This window comes from Pinus tabuliformis, chromosome X, assembly GCF_031772625.1.
Source record: "Pinus tabuliformis cultivar Carrire ecotype Pingquan chromosome X, CPIR1, whole genome shotgun sequence".
In the NCBI taxonomy this organism is placed as follows: Eukaryota; Viridiplantae; Streptophyta; class Pinopsida; order Pinales; family Pinaceae; genus Pinus; species Pinus tabuliformis.
The window spans coordinates 1,153,329,113-1,153,350,868 of NC_142308.1; positions in this window are offsets into that span (position 1 = coordinate 1,153,329,113).

Genomic DNA, 21,756 nt, shown 5'->3' on the forward strand with positions numbered 1-21,756 from the left:
TGAAATTTACATTTTCTTTGCTTGACATGACCATATAATTATGTTTTTTAATTTAGTCTATGTTGCTTGCCTTGAATAGTTTGTACGTCTGTGTTTGGATGTTTTGAGTGGTTTGTGTTTATGTGTTTGGATTTAGATGGTAATGTTTGTGAATGTTACAGTTTTTGTGTTATATTTCTATATGTGTATATAATTGTCTATTAGTAATTAGTTGGTGATGAAGAAGGAAGACAATCTTGTCAATAGTTTGCAGGAAGATTGACATTGCACATATATTTCATTTAATTTTAAGTGTCGCAGTTTTTGCCAACTAATTAATTATTAATAGTGTCCCTCCAGGTGTTACTAAATATATCTTGTAGAGTAGTTTTAATTTTAAATTTGTTGGGCTACCTCAATCAGTGGAGATGATTGATATTGTTAATAACTTTAATTATGAAAAATGATGAAATAAAAATTTTGAATGCAAAGTGACAATGTAATATTGTTGAATGGAAAAAAATGTGAATAATAAGAATGTAGTCAATTACAAATAGTTTTCATTGTGATCAATCTCAACTATTCTTATTGTCACCCCTATTAGTTTTGTCATATTTTCATATTGATTATATGAAAAGTGTTGTTGAAATCGTAAACCATTCAAATCTTTAACTTGATATATTATAGTAAACATCTTACATTTTCTCTCTTGCTCTCCAATATTAATAGGTTGAATTACTATAACACAAAAATCAATGCACATTGTCAATAATTTTTTTATGCTTACACCAAGATCAATCACACTCTTAATCCAATCACTTTAAAATTAATGCACAATCATATATCCCGTAACAACAAGTTAGAAATCAACATCTACACTGAAATCAATGCATTTAATGCAAGCAATCAAATATGATTAGAAAAAACATCTACACTGAAATCAATGCATTTAATGCAAGCAACCAAATAGGATTAGAAATCAACATATACATGGAAATCAGTGCATCTAGTGCAAGTAATTAAATATAATAAAAAATCGGCATCTACGCTGAAATCAATCTATTTAGTGCAAGCAATCAAATATAATTAGAAATCAACATTTACATTGAACTCAAGGCATCTAGTGCAAACAATAAAATAGAATTAGAAAACATCTGCAGTAAAATCAATACATTTAGTGCAAGCAATCAAATAAGATTAGAAATCACATTTACACTGAAATCAAACACATCTAGTGCAAACAATCAAATATCATTAGAAATCAACATCTATATTGTAATCAGTGCATTAGTGCAAACAATCAAATAGGATTATAAATCACCATTTACAATGAAATCAATGCATCTAGTGCAAAAAATCAAATAGGATTCTAAATAACCATCTACACTAAAATCAATGTATCTAGTGCAAGCAATCAGAGAGAATTAGAAAACATCTAAACTGAAATCAATTCATCTAGTGCAAGCAATCAAATAGGATTAGAAATCAACATCTACATTGAAACAAATGCATCTAGTGCAAGCAATCAAATATTATTAAAATTCAACATCTACACAAAAATCAATGCATCTAGTGCAAGCAATCAAATATCATTAAAATTCAACATCTACACAGAAATCAATGTATCTAGTGCAACCAATCAAATAGCTTTAGAAATCACCATGTACGTTAAAATCAATGTATCTAGTGTGAGAAATCTTCTTCTCTCTCTCCCCCCATCTATATCTATATCTCCCTCCATCTCTCCTTCTTTGTCTCTCTATCTCACCCCCAAACATTTACACACTCTCTCCATCTCTCCCTTGTCACTCTCTCTTTCTCTCTCCACTTCTCCCTCTCTGTCTTTCTTCTTCCCTCTCTCTCTCCCCTTCCAACTCCATCCCGTTGTCCCCCCCTCTCTCCTCTCTCTCGTCCTTCCTCTCCATCCCTTTCTCTCCCCCCATCACTCTCTCTCTCTCTCTTCCCTCCAAACCTGTCGCTTTCTTCTTCCCTCTCTCCTCTTTCTCCTCCTCTCTCCCCCTCCATCTTTGTGTCTCCCTCTCTCTCTCTTTTAGCATTCTCTCACTCTCCCACTCCTCTCATGTTGGAAATAATACTGAGAGGGGGGCTGAATCAGTATTATTAAATCAATATAACTTTTTCATTTCCATATTAAGATTCATATACGCTACTTCAGTTAAGGCAAACCGCGTGTATACGCAACTGTGTGTAATGCAACAAGCGTATATCTAGTAAACTTATGATTAATTTAGTTGATCCTTAATGAGTGCATCAGAGCATTATTAACCATATGAACAGTAAATAGGAGCAGTAAAATAGAATAGATCATCACACACAAGAAGCACACATGAACACCATGATGTAAGGTGGAAACCCAATGTGGGTGAAAACCATTTGTTGCAAGTCATCTCAATCTTCTTTTTAATAAGAAATTTCTTTTACAATGGTTTTATATTGGTGCAGTGTTATACCAGTACGCAGGCTTCTACCTGTAGAAGGCTACAACCTTCTCTCGTTCTCTAGACTCTCTTGGAAGGGAGCTACAACCCCCTTAGCTCTCGTACTAGCCGATCTATTTACTAGTACGTAGGTGCCGGCCTACTGAATTGCTCCAACCTTTACTCCTTTTCTAGTTGCTACTGGAAGGGAGCTATCACCCCCTTAGCTCTTGTACTAGCTGATGTACTAGTAGGTAGGTGCCGACCTACAGAAGGCTACAACCTTCTCTTTTTTCCTCTAGGTACCACGTTTCATAAATTTTCAGACTTGATACTCATGGACCACAACATCATAATCTGAAGGCCACTTTTCATCCAATTTTCATACTGGACCCATCTGTAGAAATTTTGAATAATTTAACACATATTCAACAGAGATTATCCTGATCATGTACTATTGCGGAATACATACACAATACATAAGCTCCTCTACGTTGATCATCAATATAGCAACATCAATAACAATAAAACATCAAGAGCATTCACACATTAACACAGTATGTAACCCGGGGAAAACATCTCACTAAAAACCCCACACTATCTGTATATTAATGATTGAGACCATGTAACATTACAAAGTACAATGCTTATCACAAGCAATCCAGTACCAGCTCCACTTGTTACACACAATACAGCTCAGATCTGATCTCCAAATCTATTCCACTACTTGCCTGCCTCCACTGCTCAATACCTGCTCAAGAACTGATGAGAATGGCTTACCAAACTCGTATTTCACCTCAAAATAATCACTCACACTTTGTTAGACGTGAGAAGAGGCTACAATACTGGGCAAATACGTGAGCAAACTCATTGGCATACTCAATCCCTTGATTGTGCAAGATCTGATGCACAACTATAGTCACAACTGATAGCAATCTGATTCTCTACCACCTGTCCCTGTTGAACTGAACATGCACTGACATGCAACTGAGTTAACTGATGTATTCATTAGTTGCATCATGAGTTAATAATTAGTTTAACAACTCATCATTAGTCTATTTGCAGTTAGACTAATTACAACTAGTTTAACCAAGTCAAACTGAACACAACTCCATCAACTCCACAATCAACTCCACCAAACTCAACTGATTGAGTTCTAAGTGAAGTCATGCATGCAACAACTCAACTGAGTCATAAGAAAAGCATATTTCCTTCTGACAGTTGCATGTGCCACCTCTGTAGCTCAAACTGAAGTGCTCCAGGAGAATAAGATCAAGTTTATAGTCTAAATATTATTATGAGACAATAATATTTGACTTTTCTATTTTTGACAGCCAGTCTAAAAATAGACTTTGATCACTCACACTGTGATAAAAAATAGAAGTCCATCTATTTTTCCCAACTTGACCAATCATCCATAAACAACAACCTGCAATCCATAGACATGATCCATATGTCTAAAAATAGACTTGCGCCAAAAATAGCCTGCGGGCCCACTTAGTGAAGGCGACACTTTTCACTAAGCTCCATCATCTTGTTGCAATCTCAACACTCCCTCTCGACAAGATATGGATTATCAGCAACCCCTATCCTGCCTCGGTGGTACTCGAATTTGCTCCTGGTGAGAGCCTTCGTCAGAATATCAACATCCTGATCCTCCGTTGGAATGTACGAAAGTAACATGATCCTCTGCTGCACACAATCTCTGATATGATGGTACCTGATGTCAATATGTTTAGATCTATCATGAAATACAGGATTAGCCGAAAGTTTAATGCAATTCTGGTTATCACAGTAAATCACAGTAGGATCCAAATGAGAACCGAACAAACCAACCAGAATCTTCCTCATCCATATAGCCTCGCATGCAGCCAAACTTGCTGCCATATACTCGGCCTCCACTGAACTGAGTGCCACGGATCTCTGCTTCCTGTTGTACCAAGAAATCGCTGTCGATCCGATACTGAAGACCCCTCTTGATGTGCTCTTTCTGTCCGTTGGGCTCCCTGCCCAATCTGCATCCGTGAAGCCACATAGCTTCACCTCATCCTCCTGTCTGTACCACAAACCATATCCCGATGTGCCTCTCAAGTAGCGCAATACATGCTTGCCCGCCTTCCAGAAGAGCTTGGTAGGCTTAACCATAGCTTGTGAAAGCTGGTTAACTGCATAGCATATATCAGGTCGTGTATTGACCAAATACATCAGCGACCCCACCAACTGTCGATAAACAGTGGCATCCACTTCTTCTCCCGAAGTGGCATCCTCCTTCCTCCAACCTCCAGGAAGAGGAGTATCAACAGGCTTGCAACCATGCATGTTGAACTTCTCCAGTATCTCCCGAGCATACTTGCCCTGAGAAACAAACAGTCCACCACTTCGCTGCCATATTTTCAATCTTAGGAAATAGTGAAGAAGGCCCAAGTCCTTCATCTCAAACTCTATAGCAAGATCCTTCTTGCATGACAGTATCAACATCTCATCACCCGTTAGAATCAAATCATCAACATACAGTACAATGATAAGCAACTTACCCTCCACCACAATCTGGTATAGGTTAGGATCCGCCTCGCTCTTGGAGAATCCAAGTCCTGTGAAATAGCTGTCTATCCGTGTGTACCAAGCACGTGGTGCTTGCTTCAATCCATACAGCATTCTCTTGAGCCTGCACACATGCGACTCGCTGCTGAAGACCTCAAAGCCTTCGGGTTGCTCAATGTACACCTCCTCCTCAATGACTCCGTTGAGGAACGCAGTCTTCACATCCATCTGATGAATGTGCCATCCCATCTGCGCTGAGAGAGCAAGAATCGTCCGTATGGAAGAATACCTTGCGACAGGTGCAAAGGTCTCCTCATAATCGATCCCCTCAATCTGTGAAAAGCCTCGGGCAACAAATCTTGCCTTGTACTTCTCCACACTCCCGTCAGCTGCCTGCTTAACTTTGTAGATCCATCTCGAACCCACCACTGATTTCCCTTCCGGTCTAGGAACAATCTCCCATGCACTGTTTCTGACAATAGAATCATACTCTTCCACCATGGCGTCTACCCATGCAGGATCCTCCACAGCTTCCTCGAAAGAGGATGGCTCAGTCACAACACACTTGCTCATAAGAGCCATGTATCCAGTGTACCGATCAGGTGACTGTCTCTGCCTGCGTTGGGCTGTAGGTGGTCCTACAACTTTCTCTGCATCTTGAGCCAGTCGCTCAGCTTCTATCAAGCGCTTTCGCCCTCTGATGGTTGGCGCTGCATGAGTGGACTCGTCCACTCCATGAACCTCATCCTGTGGCTGATCCACATCTTGAAGCTTATCCTTAGGAACTAATAGCTCCTCATCTGCATGCAAGTGTAGCTCCCTCTCAAGCAAACACTTCATGGCTTTCTCCTCCTGATATTTTATATCCCGTTGCACAATGGTTTTACCACTGTTGGCAAATACACACGATAGTTGTGGGGCGTATCAGTGTACCCCACAAATATCCCAACCTCTGCGGTCGGCTCCAACTTCTTCCTGGCATCCTTCGTCACATGCATGTAAACGTTAGCACCAAAAATCCTCAAATGAGAAAGATCAGGCTTCTTACCAGAATAAGCCTCCTCGGGTGTACTCATGCCAAGTATCCTATGAGGACAACGGTTCTGCACATAAACTGCTGTATTGCATGCTTCTGCCCACAAGTGAAGGGGTAGGCCCTGATCATGCAACATTGCCCGTGCAACACCCACGATCGTTCTGTTCTTCCGCTCAGCTACCCCGTTCTGTTGTGGGTTATGGGGAGCTATGAGCTCTCTACGAATCCCTTCTGCCTTGCAGAAATCCTTGAACTCGTCCGAGATGTATTCACCACCATTATCGCTCCTAAGAGCCTTCACCTTCTTCCCCGACTCCTTCTCGACCAGTGCTTTGAATTCACAGAACTTTGAATATGTCTCGCTCTTCTTCTGCATGAAGAAGATCCAGCACTTACGAGAGAAATCATCAACAAAAATCACATAATACCTGTGTTTTGCTGTCGAAGCAACTGAGAAAGGTCCACACACGTCTGTGTGAATTCTCTCAAGGATCGTCGTGGCGCGACTATCCTTCTCGTGAAAGGTGGCTTTCACAAACTTCCCCAAAGTACACCCCTTGCACTGATCTAACTGCGCAAGTGTGCCTTTAGGAAGCCCTGTAGTGATCTGCTGCAGTATCTTCAAGGCTCCATGGTGAAGGTGACCCAATCTCCTATGCCACAACTCGCCATCATCCCGGCTCACCAATCCTTCTGCCTTGCCCGCCATTGCTGCGCATCCATCTACATGCAACTGATAAAGGTTCCTCACTCGAACCCCTATCTTCCGGGTCTCACCAGTTGTCTTGCTGCGCAGGAAAGCCTTTCTCTCGCTGAAAACAACATCATACCCCTTGTCTTCTAACATCGCCACTGAGATGAGATTCTTCTTCAATCCTGGAACATACATGACTTCCTTCAATACGAAGGGTTTACCAGACTCCTTCTCAAAGGAAATGGTACTGATACCGGTCGCACTGTATCTACCATCATCGCCCATCTCGATGTGCACTCCAAGATCTTTGTCCTCCAGATCAGAGAACAAATCTCTATCTCCCGTCATGTGAAAAGACGCACCACTGTCCAAGAACCACACCGATCCCATCACACTTGAAACCAAGCATGCGATCAATGAAAAATCAAGCTCAAACTGAGAAGCTAAGGCCTCTCCCCCTGCAGATCCACCAACTTGCTTGTTCTTCTTCTTCTGCGGACAATTTGTGGCATAGTGTCCGTGCTGGTGACAGTGAAAACACTTCACCTTGGATATATCCTGCTTCTTTCCTTTCGCACCAGATTGAGAAGCTTTCTTGCTCTTCCCTTTCTTTGCTTTGGCAGCCAAAGCAGAATTCTCTTCATCAGCTCCCTTTGACGAAGATCCGTCCCTGGTACTCCGCCTGATCTCCTCCTGCACAAAATCTGACTATAGTCTTTCCCATCCTGGCAATTTCTCCTGACCATTGACAGAGTCCTGATAGGAATGCCAACTCTTTGGAAGACCAAGGAGAGCTAAGCTCACCAAGTCCTCATCATCGACAGTAACCCCCACACTTCCCAGCTCATCTCGACACTGAGTGAACTTCGTGAGATACTTGGGAATACTATCACCCTTCTCGCATTTGATGTTTCTGAGTTTATCTTTGAGCGCCAGCTTCCTCTGATCGCTCTTGCTTTGGAATAATTCTGTTAATGATTTCCACATCAAATATGGAGTAGCCTTTCCATGGAGGCTGGACACAATGTGATCCTTCACGCCCTCCAACAGAATCCTTCGACATTTTGCGGTCTTCTTTTGCCAAGCATCAGCTTGACAAGCATCAGTAGGCTTTGGGATATCCGTATCTATGAACTCCTTCAGCCCGTTATCATCCAATACTTCCTCCATCCTGTCCTTCCATGCAATATAGTTTGAGTTGCCCTCAAGAGCATACTCCAATCGCAATCCGTTGAAAGACATTGCTGCATTGTCACCAAGAAAACACTGCTGCAAATTCGAATTCCACCAGCAACCAACTCAACCGCCTCAGATTTAAGATTCGTGAGAACACAATATTTCTCGTACAGAGATTGACTGTATGGGCATTCACCGGATATCTCACCTTCCAAAGGAAGGATAAATCCAGAGGCTACCTGGCCCGATTACAGACTCTGCCTGAAGAAATAGAATGTAAACACTTCCTGAATAGTAGATCTGATGATCAACAGCTCCGATACCATGTAGAAATTTTGAATAATTTAACACATATTCAACAGAGATTATCCTGATCATGTACTATTGCGGAATACATACATAATACATAAGCTCCTCTACGTTTATCATCAATATAGCAGCATCAATAACAATAAAACATCAAGAGCATTCACACATTAACACAGTATGTAACCCGGGGAAAGCATCTCGCTAAAAACCCCACACTATCTGTATATTAATGATTGAGACCATGTAAAATTACAAAGTACAATGCTTATCACAAGCAATCCAGTACCAGCTCCACCTGTTACACACAATACAGCTCAGATCTGATCTCCAAATCTATTCCATTGCTTGCCTGCTTCCACTGCTCAATACCTGCTCAAGAACTGATGAGAATGGCTTACCAAACTCGTATTTCACCTCAAAATAATCACTCACACTTTGTTAGACGTGAGCAGAGGCTACAATACTGGGCAAATACGTGAGCAAACTCCTTGGCATACTCAATCCCTTGATTGTGCAAGATCTGATGCACAACTATAGTCACAACTGATAGCAATCTGATTCTCTACCACTTGTCCCTGTTGAACTGAACATGCACTGACATGCAACTGAGTTAACTGATGTATTCATTAGTTGCATCATGAGTTAATAATTAGTTTAACAACTCATCATTAGTCTATTCGCAGTTAGACTAATTACAACTAGTTTAACCAAGTCAAACTGAACACAACTCCATCAACTCCACAATCAACTTCACCAAACTCAACTGATTGAGTTCTAACTGAAGTCATGCATGCAACAACTCAACTAACTCATAAGAAAAACGTATTTCCTTCTGACAGTTGCATGTGCCACCTCTGTAGCTCAAACTGAAATGCTCCAAGAGAATAAGATCAAGTTTATAGTCCAAATATTATTATGAGACAATAATATTTGACTTTTCTATTTTTGACAGCCAGTCTAAAAATAGACTTTGATCACTCACACTGTGATAAAAAATAGAAGTCCATCTATTTTTCCCAACTTGACCAATCATCCATAAACAACAACCTGCAATCCATAGACATGATCCATATGTCTAAAAATAGACATAGTCTAAAAATAGACTTGCGCCAAAAATAGCCTGCAGGCCCACTTAGTGAAGGCGACACTTTTCACTAAGCTCCATCATCTTGTTGCAATCTCAACACCATCAATATCATTGAAGCACACAATCAATCAACACTAGCATCATCAATCTCTGAATCACCCAACACTGAATCACTGAAACCCTTGTCAACAAAATGCAGTCACCAGAACACTGAACTCTGCCACAATATTCAGAACCAAATGTATCATCAAAAATCATGCATCAGAGTGCATACGCTACTTGGAAGTGCCGAACCGGCGTGTATATGCAACTTCATCAAGGTGAACCAGCGTATATGTCATTAATTACTTATAGATTCGCTCCACTTCCTAACTTCAGACATACCCAGATCATTGCATATACAAAGATAATATGTATGTTAGCAACCAGATCTAGTTCATCAAATCACATAAAGATAAGTCATTCTGATCTAGATCCATTAGATCTCATTCATCAATACTGAAGCTAAACATAATCAACCAATCTGAATATGCAGAATACTGACACCAGTTAACAGCCATCAGAACTCATCAACAACCAGAAACACCTGTAACTTCAAACATCATAGATCATATGGTATACGCTACTTAGATGTATCTAACCTGCGTATGTACGCTCTTTTATCATAGTCAACCAGCGTATACATCATGATTTGCAGCTATTCCAAACTTGATTTATACCCAGATCATAACATTTGCAGAACATTACATGCGTCAGTATATAGATCTAGACTAAACAAGATCAAACCGTATAGAGATGATTCATTCTAAGCCATTAGATCCCGATCTATCCTTAGATCTTGTTCTCCATCAACCATTGAGATTCCTCCTTAGCTTAGATCAAGCAATGCATCATGAACCCATAACCTGCATATTGGATCTCATACTTCATCAGATATTCAAGACTCTCTCCATGCCTTTGCCTAATGACCTTCTTATCTTTTTATAGTCTTAGGCCTTACTCAATACCATGGTCCAAAACCATTGAGAACCAATACTAGAGACCCAATACCTGGGTTCAACACTTCGAACGCAATACCAAGGACCAAAACCATAGGTCTAAATACCACGGACCCAAAAATAAGCTTTCCCACATGTACGAGCTTTTCTGTGCATGAAAGTGCGTGCATACGCATACGCGACTTTTGATTAGCAATCTCGCGTGTATACGCGCCTTTGTAAATAGTGAACCTGTGTGTATACCCTACTTGGTATATAGCGAACTTGCGTATATACGTGACTTGGTACATAGTGAACCTGCGTATAACCTACATATGTACGCGACTTGGTATACAGTGAACCTGCGCATATATTCTTCTTTCTTCATTCTTTGTAGTTTGATCATCAACTCTTTGCTACTGACCTGCTACACTATGATCTGTCATCTATGTGATTTTCCATCAAGGACAACACTTGTATCATAATGCCAACAATCTCCCCTTTTGGATTTGATGGCGAAGCTAACTTGTCGTATTGAGAACTGTCATCTAATTCCTTTGAGCTGTCCTGCATCCCATGTATTCTGTCACATCTGATATCTCTTCTGTAGATTCATCTAGTTATATATAAGTGAGTTGTTCTTCTATGAGTGGGTTGCCATCAAGTACAACACATGCATCATAATGCCAACAATCTCCCCCTTTGGACTTGATGGCAACAACACCAAATCACTTTCCCCCTTTGACATCAAGGGAAAAGGGCGGACCAAGATATTCTCTTTCCTTGATAAACATTCCGCTGTCCATACTCCCCCTGAGTACCTGCTGAAATCTCTAAATGAGCTCCCCCTTTGTATATGCCAAGGTGTACCAATATTTCCATGCTTCCTTTGTATATGCCAAGGTGTACCAATATTTCCATGCTTCCAATATTTCCATGTTGAAATCTCTGCTCTGCTGAAGTGTGTTGTTCATGCTCCCCCTGACTGTAAGCAAGGTCTGCAAAAAGATGTTCTACAAGAAGAACATGACCTTCCTATCACCAAAGACTCATACATACATCCATCTCCCAACCAAGTGGGGATATACCGATATTGACTCATCCACCCAACCAAGTGGGGATACACCAGATACCAATTGTTTATAAATCACTGAAATATTACATCATCCTTCCCATGAATAGTGGAGGTACAAATTACAACATATGACCAAAAGGTATTCATCAAATGACTACAATAGATAGAGACAAAATATTACATCAAGAGTCTTGATATGACCTTTACATGACATTTATAACTGAGACCAAACATCTAAATAAGACCATGGTAGTCATCAGCAACTATCATACACAATGTATGATCTGCTCCATAAGCATCTGTCAACAACATCTAGACCAACAATCGAATCATTCACATTGTATCATATGTGAAAAACACCATGGCCATATCAACAACATCAAGATCTGCATGATCCAAGTATCATCACTTGGGAACATCTGCATCAATCAACATATGTAAGTATCAGCCTATCATCATATAGGTAAGAACTCATCATGTCTCCAACAATGCAACTTTGAGTAATCATCCATGTATTCAGCATACTGTATATAGCACTATGTATCTTGAGCTCAAGATCATTTGTCAAGACTTCTTGATATCATCAACAACAACAATCCTCATCCACATGAGCCCCAAGAACTATAGGAATCTTGCATCATAATGATCTTTATGTATATGACGATAGCAACATATGAGTGACTCATCATCAAGTAATGAAGATGTGTATTCAAGCTTTGTACTTCTCCTTATCCTTATGAAGATCACCATGTAAGCACCATATATGCATCATCAGAGAATCAACCAAAAATCTGACTGAACACCAACTATGTAACCCCAAGAATCATATGAGATTTTATCACAGAAAACTCATAACCATATCATAGCAAGATGTATCATTTAGCCATATAAGCATCAACACCAAGGACTAGTAACCATAATGCCAACAATGCATTATTAAAAGTATATGATCCCCCTGAACCTGTGCCATCTTGTTTTACTGTCAGATTTGATCATGCATATGTCAGCAAGAAGTATCAAGGCATAATCATCATTAATTTAGGATCAAAACACTTTAAAAAAATCTTACAAGTGTCAAGACATTTCCGCACATCATCAACAGATTGTAACCATTATCAAACAGAGCAAATAATGGACTGAATCATATCAGACCTTTTTTCTGAGCCTGTTCCTACCGCTTTTCCTCAAACTAACATATACGCGACTGTGCAGTAACTAACTCGCGTATATACGCGACTTCCCTTTATGAAACTTGCGTATGAGATTTAGGACACTGAAGTTTTACACTTTCAGCTCCCTCTGAGTCTGTTATGTCTGTATATTGTGCTGTGCCACATCTTTCTGACTGTACTTCCTTCTTCTTCCATATCTTCAAGTGTGATGATGTTTTCTCCTTTCGGTATGGTGCCCGTACTTTGTTCCTGCATTCCTTAGCTATATGTCCAAGCTTGTTACATGCATAACATCTCATATATTTCATATTCCTTCTGTAGCAATCAACAGCTCTGTGACCAAACATATTGCAAGAAAAACAATATCCCTTAAAGTACCTGGAACGTGATGATCTTTCTGTGTGATGGTCTTGAACCATTCTTCTTCTGCATCTGGCTGCAACATGTCCAAGATTATGACATACATAACATTCAACATTATTCATCGGAGGAGTAAAAGATTTTCTTTGAAGAATTTCTTTCCTTGGCTGTTGATGGGGTTGTCCTCTCATCTCCTTGTTGATTATTTTAGATTTTACATTAGAGTTCCTTGCCTCTCCTTGTGAGCTAGATTCATCTTCAACAGATTCATAAAAACCAAGGCCAGTTTTGATAGCAGGATACCTTTGACTACTAAGAATATCATCCAAGATCTTAGTACTATCTTGAAATCGTAAGAGCTTATCCTTTTCTTCTAAGTTATCTTTAAGAATATTTACTTCAACCTGATGTTGCTCCTCCTTTTCATGATACTGCTTCTTCATGTTTTCTTTATATTTTCTTCCTTCTTCCAACTAATGTCTTAGTTCAAGAACTTCATTTTCTTGTTTTTCAAGAGCTTGGAGTAGTTCTTTATTCTGCTTATTTGATTCTTCAAGATTTTCTTTTAGCGAGAGGATCGTAGCTTCAAGACTGTCATAGTAACTGGATCTATCTCTGAGTTTCTTGATTGTTGTGCTCCTTTCATTGACTTCATTTCTTAATGATGTTACTTCATCCTGCAACTTTTGACATTGATCTTCCTTGTCCTTGAATAACTTCCTTACCTTGTTTCTTTCCTCTAGTTGATCTTTTAGTTTGGTAGCTTCTTCTTTGAAGGCACATTCCCTTTTGTTCAATAGATCTTGTTGATCTCTAATTTTGTCTATAAGCCTTTTAAATTCTGCCTCTATTTGATATCTTTCTTGCTCACCCATAAGAGAAAATTTAGTTGTTTCGCTATCACTTTCATCATCTTCAAATGGATGGATAAATGTATCACCAGAGTATAACAAATTCATACCTGCTAGTTTTTTTGCTTGTTCATCTTCATTCTGAAGTGATTTTGAATCTGAGGTGCTTCTTCCACATATTCCCTAATCGATTCTCCCATTGTCATAGATCTTCTGAGATGTCTTCTTCTTCTTAGGCGCTTTCTTCTTAAGCTTCTTTCCCATTGTTCTATGGATCTCCTTCAAGCGATCAAGCTTCTACCAAAGGACCTGCTCTGATGCTAATTGTTGGAAATAATACTAAGGGGGGGGGGGGGGGGGGGTGAATCAATATTATTAAATCAATATAACTTTTTCATTTCCATATTAAGATTCATATATGCTACTTCAGTTAAGGCAAACCGCGTGTATACGCCACTGTGTGTAATTCAACAAGCGTATATCCAGTAAACTTATGATTCAGTTAGTTGATCCTTAATTGCATCAGAACATTATTAACCATATGAATAGTAAACAGGAGCAGTAAAATAGAATAGATCATCACACACAAGAAGCACACATGAACACCATGATGTAAGGTGGAAACCCAATGTGGGTGAAAACCACCTACTGCAAGTCGTCTCAATCTTCTTTTTAATAAGAAACTTCTTTTACAATGGTTCTATACTGGTAAAGTCTTATACCAGTACACAGGCTTCTACCTGCAGAAGGCTATAACCTTATCTCGTTCTCCAGACTCTCTTGGAAGGGAGCTACAACTCCCTTAGCTCTTGTACTAGCCGATCTATTTACTAGTACGTAGGTGCCGACCTACTGAATTGCTCCAACATTTACTCGTTTTCCAACTATTACTGGAAGGGAGCTATCACCCCTTTAGCTCTTGTACTAGATGATGTACTAGTACGTAGGTGCCGACCTACAGAAGGCTACAACCTTCTCTTTCTTCCTCCAGGTACCACATTTCATAAATTTTTAGACTGGATACTCATGGACCACAACATCATAATCTGAAGGCCACTTTTCATTCAATTTTCATACTGGACCCATCAATATCATTGAAGCACACAATCAATCAACACTAGCATCATCAATATCTGAATCACCCAATACTGAATCATTGAAACCCTGTCAACAAAATGCAGTCACCAGAACACATAGCAGAACACTGAACTCTGCAACAATATTCATAACCAACTGTATCATCAAAAATCATGCATCAGAGTGCATACGCTACTTGGAAGTGCCGAACCGTTGTGTATACACAACTTCATCAAGGCGAACCAGTGTATATGTCATTAATTACTTACTTATAGCTTCGCTCCACTTCCTGACTTCAGACATACCCAGATCATTACATATACAAAGATAATATGTATGTTAGCAACCATATCTAGTTCATCAGATCACATAAAGATAAGTCATTCTGATCTAGATCCATTAGATCTCATCCATCAATACTGAAGCTAAACATAATCAACCAATCTGAATATGCAGAATACTGACACCAGTAAACAGTCATCAGAACTCATCAACAACCAGAAACACCTGTAACTTCAAACATCATAGCTCATATGGTATACGCTACTTAGATGTATCTAACCTGTGTATGTACGCTCTTTTATCATAGTCAACCAGCGTATACATCATGATTTGCAGCTATTCCAAACTTGAGTTATACCCAGATCATAACATTTATAGAACATTACATGTGTCAGTATACAGATCTAGACTAAACAAGATCAAACCGTATAAAGATGATTCTTTCCAAGCCATTAGATCCCGATGTATCCTTAGATCTTGTTCTCCATCAACCGTTGAGATTCCTCCTTAGCTTAGATCAAGCAATGCATCATGAACCCATAACTTGCATACTGGATCTCATACTTCATCAGATATTCAAGACTTTCTCCATGCCTTTGCCTAATGATCTTCTTCTCCTTTTATAGTCTTAGGCCTTACTCAATACCATGGTCCAAAACCATTGAGAACCAATACTAGGGACCCAATACCTGGGTTCAACACTTTGGACGCAATACCAAGGACCAAAACCATAGGTCTAAATACCACGGACCCAAAAATAATCTTTCCCACATGTACGCGCTTTTTCGTGCATGAAAGTGCGTGCATACGCATACGCGACTTTTGATCAGCAATCTCGCGTGTATACGTGCCTTTGTATATAGTGAACCTACGTGTATACCCTACTTGGTATATAGCGAACCTGCGTATATACGCGACTTGGTACATAGTGAACCTGCGTATAACCTGCATATGTACGCGACTTGGTATATAGTGAACCTGCGTATATACTCTTCTTTCTTCATTCTTTGTAGTCTGATCATCAACTCTTTGCTACTGACCTGCTGCACTATGATCTGTCATCTGTGTGAGTTGCCATCAAGGACAACACTTGTATCATAATGCCAACATCTCCTTCCCTCTCTCTCTTCATTCCTCCTCTCCTCTCTAATTTAGTTTATCTCCTTCAGTGAAAGCAATCAAATAGGATTAGTAATCACCATCTACGCTGAAATCAATGCATCAAGTGCAAGAAATCTTCTTCCCTCTCTCTCCTATCCATCCATATCTATATCTCCTTCCATCTGTCTTTTTTGTCTCTCTATATCACCCCCACGCTCTCTCTCTCCATATTTATCTATCTCTTTATCCATCTATATCTATATCTCTATCTCCCTTTATCTCTCTTTTGTCTTTGTATATCAACCCCAAAACATACACACTTTTTACCCATATCTATCTATCTCTGCCTCCCTCTTCCTCTCCTTCAATCTCTCTCTTCCCCTTCTCTCGCTCTCTCCCCCCTTCTATATCTCCTCTTATGCTCTCCTCTCTCCCTCTCTCATCATCTCCCTTATCACTCCCTCTCACTCTCTCCAACTTTCTCTCTATGTGTCTTTCTTCTTACCTTCCTCTCTCTCACGTCCTTGCTCTCTTCTTTTCTCTCTCTCTCTCTCTCTTCAACTTTGTCACTATCTCCCTCCCTCTCTCCTTCTCTCCCCCCCTTCTCTCCATCTCTCATTCTTTGTCTCTCTATATCACCTCCAAGCATAAACATTCTCTCTCCATCTCTTCCTTGTCACTCCCTCTCTCTCTCTCCACTTTTCTCTCTCTATGTATTTCTTCTTCCCTCCCTTTCTCTCCTTCCAACCCCATCTATCTATCCCTCCCTTTCTCTCCTTCCAACCCCATCTATCTATCCCTCCCTCTCTCCTCCTTTCTTTCACTCCCTCTATCTCTCCACCTCTATCACTCTATGTCTTTGTTCTTCCCTCCCATATATATCTAGAGTTAATATATATCATTATTATATAAAATTTAATATTATATTAAATTTAATATTGTATATAAAAAAATATTATATTAAATTTAATATTGTATTAATTAAAAGTTATTAAGATGAATAATATTAATATTAGATTTAATAATAATAATAATATGAATATTAATCTTTCAATATTAATATTAGATTTAAGGATGTTTTTTTACACAACATGATAACAAAATTTATAATAAAACTACATCAAATGAATATTTTTGAATATTACAATTTTTAAGTGGAAATATTTTTGTGTATAGAGATTTTAGTATATCTATAAGACATGGTTTTCTTTTTAAAGATTCATTTTACAAATAATTAATTAAAAGAAATATTAAAAGATTTTAGAGCAAGACTTTGCATTCTTTGTGTTGATTTTACCTTTTTACTTTCAATTTTATTGGTCATTAGAGTCATAAATCAAAGTTAACCAACATATCTTCAACATCTTCTCTTAAGATTAATTTGGGGATACAAATAAGGAAAGCTTGTATAAAATACATTTGACTAAGTAAATATTACATCCGAACATTCCCTCTTATGATACAATTGGGAAAGATGTGTTAAACAAAAAAAAAGTCAAATAGACATTAAAATAATCTCCTTAATGTTTATTTGGATAGGAAATACAATGATGACAACATCATATAACCATGATTAGGTGAAAAATAATGCTCAATATAGGACCCATCTATGAAATTGTAGCCTCAAAAATATCCTCATGTTAATGCATAATTAGTGAAGCAAACACAAATTTAAACAATCATATGCACAAATGGTTGGAGTGGGAACTCAAGTCCCACAATGCTTTTAATGAATAATGTCTAAAAAAAGCATGTTGACATTGAAATTGATCTAATGAAGGGGATGTTAATTCAAAAACGTTGAAGATCGACTATAACAATCCAAGCAAGGAAACCAATAGCTTAACCATGCACTTTTTGAGTAAGTGTCAAATGAGCTCAACAAGTGTTCCAAACACCATATGTGTCAAGATAGGCTTTTTGCCATAAAAGGCTCCCTTGTGAAACACATGCGTAGAAGGAACAATAAAGAATCATTACCATCACAATTATCAAGAACAATATGGTGCTATGGCCAATCAAATAGAAAAGAGAATGAATATTGTTTACTTGCACAATCAACAAAACAAGTGGATATAAGTCCTTAGTGGATACAAAAAAAATGCTCACATGTAGCTATGACCAATCATTAATCCAATTACCATAATGAATCCTCATAGTGGGTGTGGATCTAAAGTTTTGTTTTTATGATGATGAGAAATTTTGTAACATTGTTGGATCTCATTGAGGTGTTTGACGTTTTGGGTGAACACTTCAACCATCTTTAGGGACACAAAGTTCAGATTGTTGATACAAAGTATCAGACCAAGAATATATATATGATAGAGATAGAATATGATCATTAGGGAAGGTAAAGAGTATGAAAACGTTGATGAATTAATATTTATTAATAATTATAAATTAATAATTTATTATTAATAATGATTAATTATTAAAAATTTTGGGGGATAGGGAAAAGTTGAGGTTAAAACTATTTATGTTTCTTACTTTTATTGCTGTCAATGCTTCTTAATTGTGGACTTGTAAGAAGAATTGATATCACACCAATAGTTGTGTCAATTAGAATGTTGATGTTTGGATGGTGGTTGAGAATGCTTCATCTATTTATGATGAGGATGTTGATATCGCTAAGATATTAATGAAGAATCTTGTGTTGACAAATTAGAAGGTGTGGGATTTCATTCATGTGTATGAATAGTAAAAGAATCATGAAAAGTGACATATTGTCAAGATTCAACACATTATCAATGGATAAATTAATATATGTTATAGGGTCTAATTCTTCCATGTAGATGAAGCAATGGATTGTTTGTCTAGTTCATGAGAAGTAATAACTATGGAGAGATTATGGTGACCTAGGTCTAGTGCTGAAATTTTAAAATATGTAAGCCCTACTCACAAGCCTCATCTCATGATCAAGAGCTGTAACAATACTATTTCAAAGTATATCAATTACAACACCTAGACAACACATTTGATGAAGTAGTTTGGTATTAATGCCCATGTTGATCCAAAGATAGCCATCAGTGCATGAGTAGATGCAAAAGAAGGATTAAATTCTATAGTAAATGCTATAATACTTCAAGTCAAATGGTAAACATAGTGATCAAAGTCATCAAGTGGTGCTTCCTTCTCCTTTGATTCCAAGGGTTTTGAGTTTCTTTGAGATCATCAATATGAAACTTCCATATCTCAACTTTTGCATCACTTCTCGATGGTATAAATTTATAATATGTTAATGCAATCATTTAAGTGTCCTTAAATACTTTTAATGCATGTACATCATGTCCAAGGCTCTTATTGAGGTGTTTTGGATCCTAGGTGGACATGTCCTCAACCAATATAGGAAGGGAGATGTTGAGTATGTTTCATATTCTTTGCATTACTAGTCCCATATGCATTTTGTATGCACTAGATGTACTGGTGGGGTCAGAGGGGGGTGAAGCTCCCCCCTAAAAAAATTTGGGCTACTTTTTGTGTCTGTTTTTTACAATTTTTGGCACATGGTTTTCACTTTTGGCAGTTTTGTGGAGCATGGTGTTTCAACCCATGGTTTTCCAAATTCAAATTAAGGAATTAATATTATAATCTAATCTGGGTCAATGAATTAGATTGATGATAACAACGAATTTTATTGATGATAAAAAATAGAGGTGTCACTCTAAATAGTTTGTGGGTTTTCTTGGTTTCGGTTTTCACTGTACATCTCTATGCATATGTGTAATTGGCACTATTTAATTTTTTACTTATTAAGAGTTTGTGTGTGCATTACATTTGGTATCAACGCAATTATTGGCTTAGGGGGACACATTTTTGGCGAAGGGTTAAATTATCTTAGGTTTATGATAAACCTTGTTTCGGTGGGAGCTTTACACTAGAAATTCTTGTGCTAGAAAAAATGACAAGTAGTTATAAAATGGAGATTGAGAAATTTAATGGGAAAAGTTTTGAGTTATGAAAGGCTAAGATGGAATATCTTTTCGTAGACAAAGATAAAACGGTCATTGTTGATTCAGGTAATGAACCTACAAGAATGTTAATAGAAGACTGGAAAAATGTGGTTTGAAAGGAAAAGAATACAATTTGGTTGTGTCTCTTCAATTTAGTATTACTAAATATTTTAGGAGAAACTACAACAAAGTCATCACAAGATAAGTTATGGTTTTGTATCAATCTAAGTCCTTGGTAAACAAACTTTTCCTGCAAATAAAACAACTTGAGGATGAATGATGGAGGCTTGATGATAGAGCATCTGAGTGCCTTCAATATTGTTGTAAGTTTTGATGATGTGGTCTCATCTTTGTTGTCAAAGGAGATGAGGAAAAACATGGAAAGTCAGAGCACAAGGAACATTCAGAGGATAAAAATTAAAAAAACAAGTCCTCAAGTGGAAGGTCTAAATCTAAAGGTAAATCTAAATCTCCTCAAAAAGTCATAAAGTAATGCTGGAATGTGGAAAGGAAGAATTGCAAATATAAAAGTGTTAAGAGAGGGAAGTGATCTGATGATGGTCCCTCCAAAGACAAGAATACCTTCTTAGAGGAAGGAGGGGACGTGTAGTTTTCTTTTTCAAGAACATATGTAGAATATGACATATGATTGATCAACTCAAGTGCCTCCTTTCCCATGGGGAGTGGTTTTTTGAATATGAAAGTTGTGATGGAGGTGGCATTTTCTTCAAAGATGACTTGTCATCTATGATCATAGGACGAGGAAAATTCAAATTGTTGCTTAGGAATGGACGGGTTAGAACACTCCTTGGTGTGCTACACATTCTAGGGCTAGTTAGAAGCATATATTTATAAGCAGGATGAACGATGCCAATGTAACTATTGTGCTTGAAGAGGAAACATGCATGATCGTTTGAAGAGTAATTGTGTTACTAAGAAAAGTTCAAATTGGAACTTTGTACAAGTTGTTGGGAAGAATTGTCAATTGTGGGTGTAATAATTCCATTGTTCCTGAGGGTGGAGATAAAGAAGTAAAAAGACCTATTGTCTCTAGAAAAAGGATGATGCCATGGCATAAAAAACTAGGGCATATTGGAGAGAAGGGATTTCGAGCACTACACAATAAGGTTATGGTTGAAGATAAGTTTGGTTTCATTATAGATATTGATTTTGTGAGCATTGTTTAATGGTAAAAATAATTGGGTAAGATTCTCAATAGGTGATACAAGAGCTAAGGGAATTTTATATTAATACATAGTGATGTGTTTGGACTTGTACTTGTTCCATCACCAGGAAAAATTGTGTATTATGTCTTGTTCATAAATGATTTCTCAAGAAATATAAGGATTTATCTCTTTTGGAAGAAATATGATGTCCTTGGAAAATTTAAAGAATTCAAGGCTCTTATGGAGGAGCAGATAGAGAAGAAAGTTAGGGTGTTGAGGATAGACAATGATGGAGAATTTTGCAAGAATGAGTTCAAGGAATTTTGTAAGCAGTGTAGTATAGAAAGGAACGCCATAAACACCATAAACATCTCAACATAATGGGGTTGCAAAAAGGATGAACATGCCACTGATGGAAAAAGTAAGGAATGCTCAATGGTGTTGGGTTAGGATAAGAATTGTGGGCAAAGGCAATAGGCATTGTG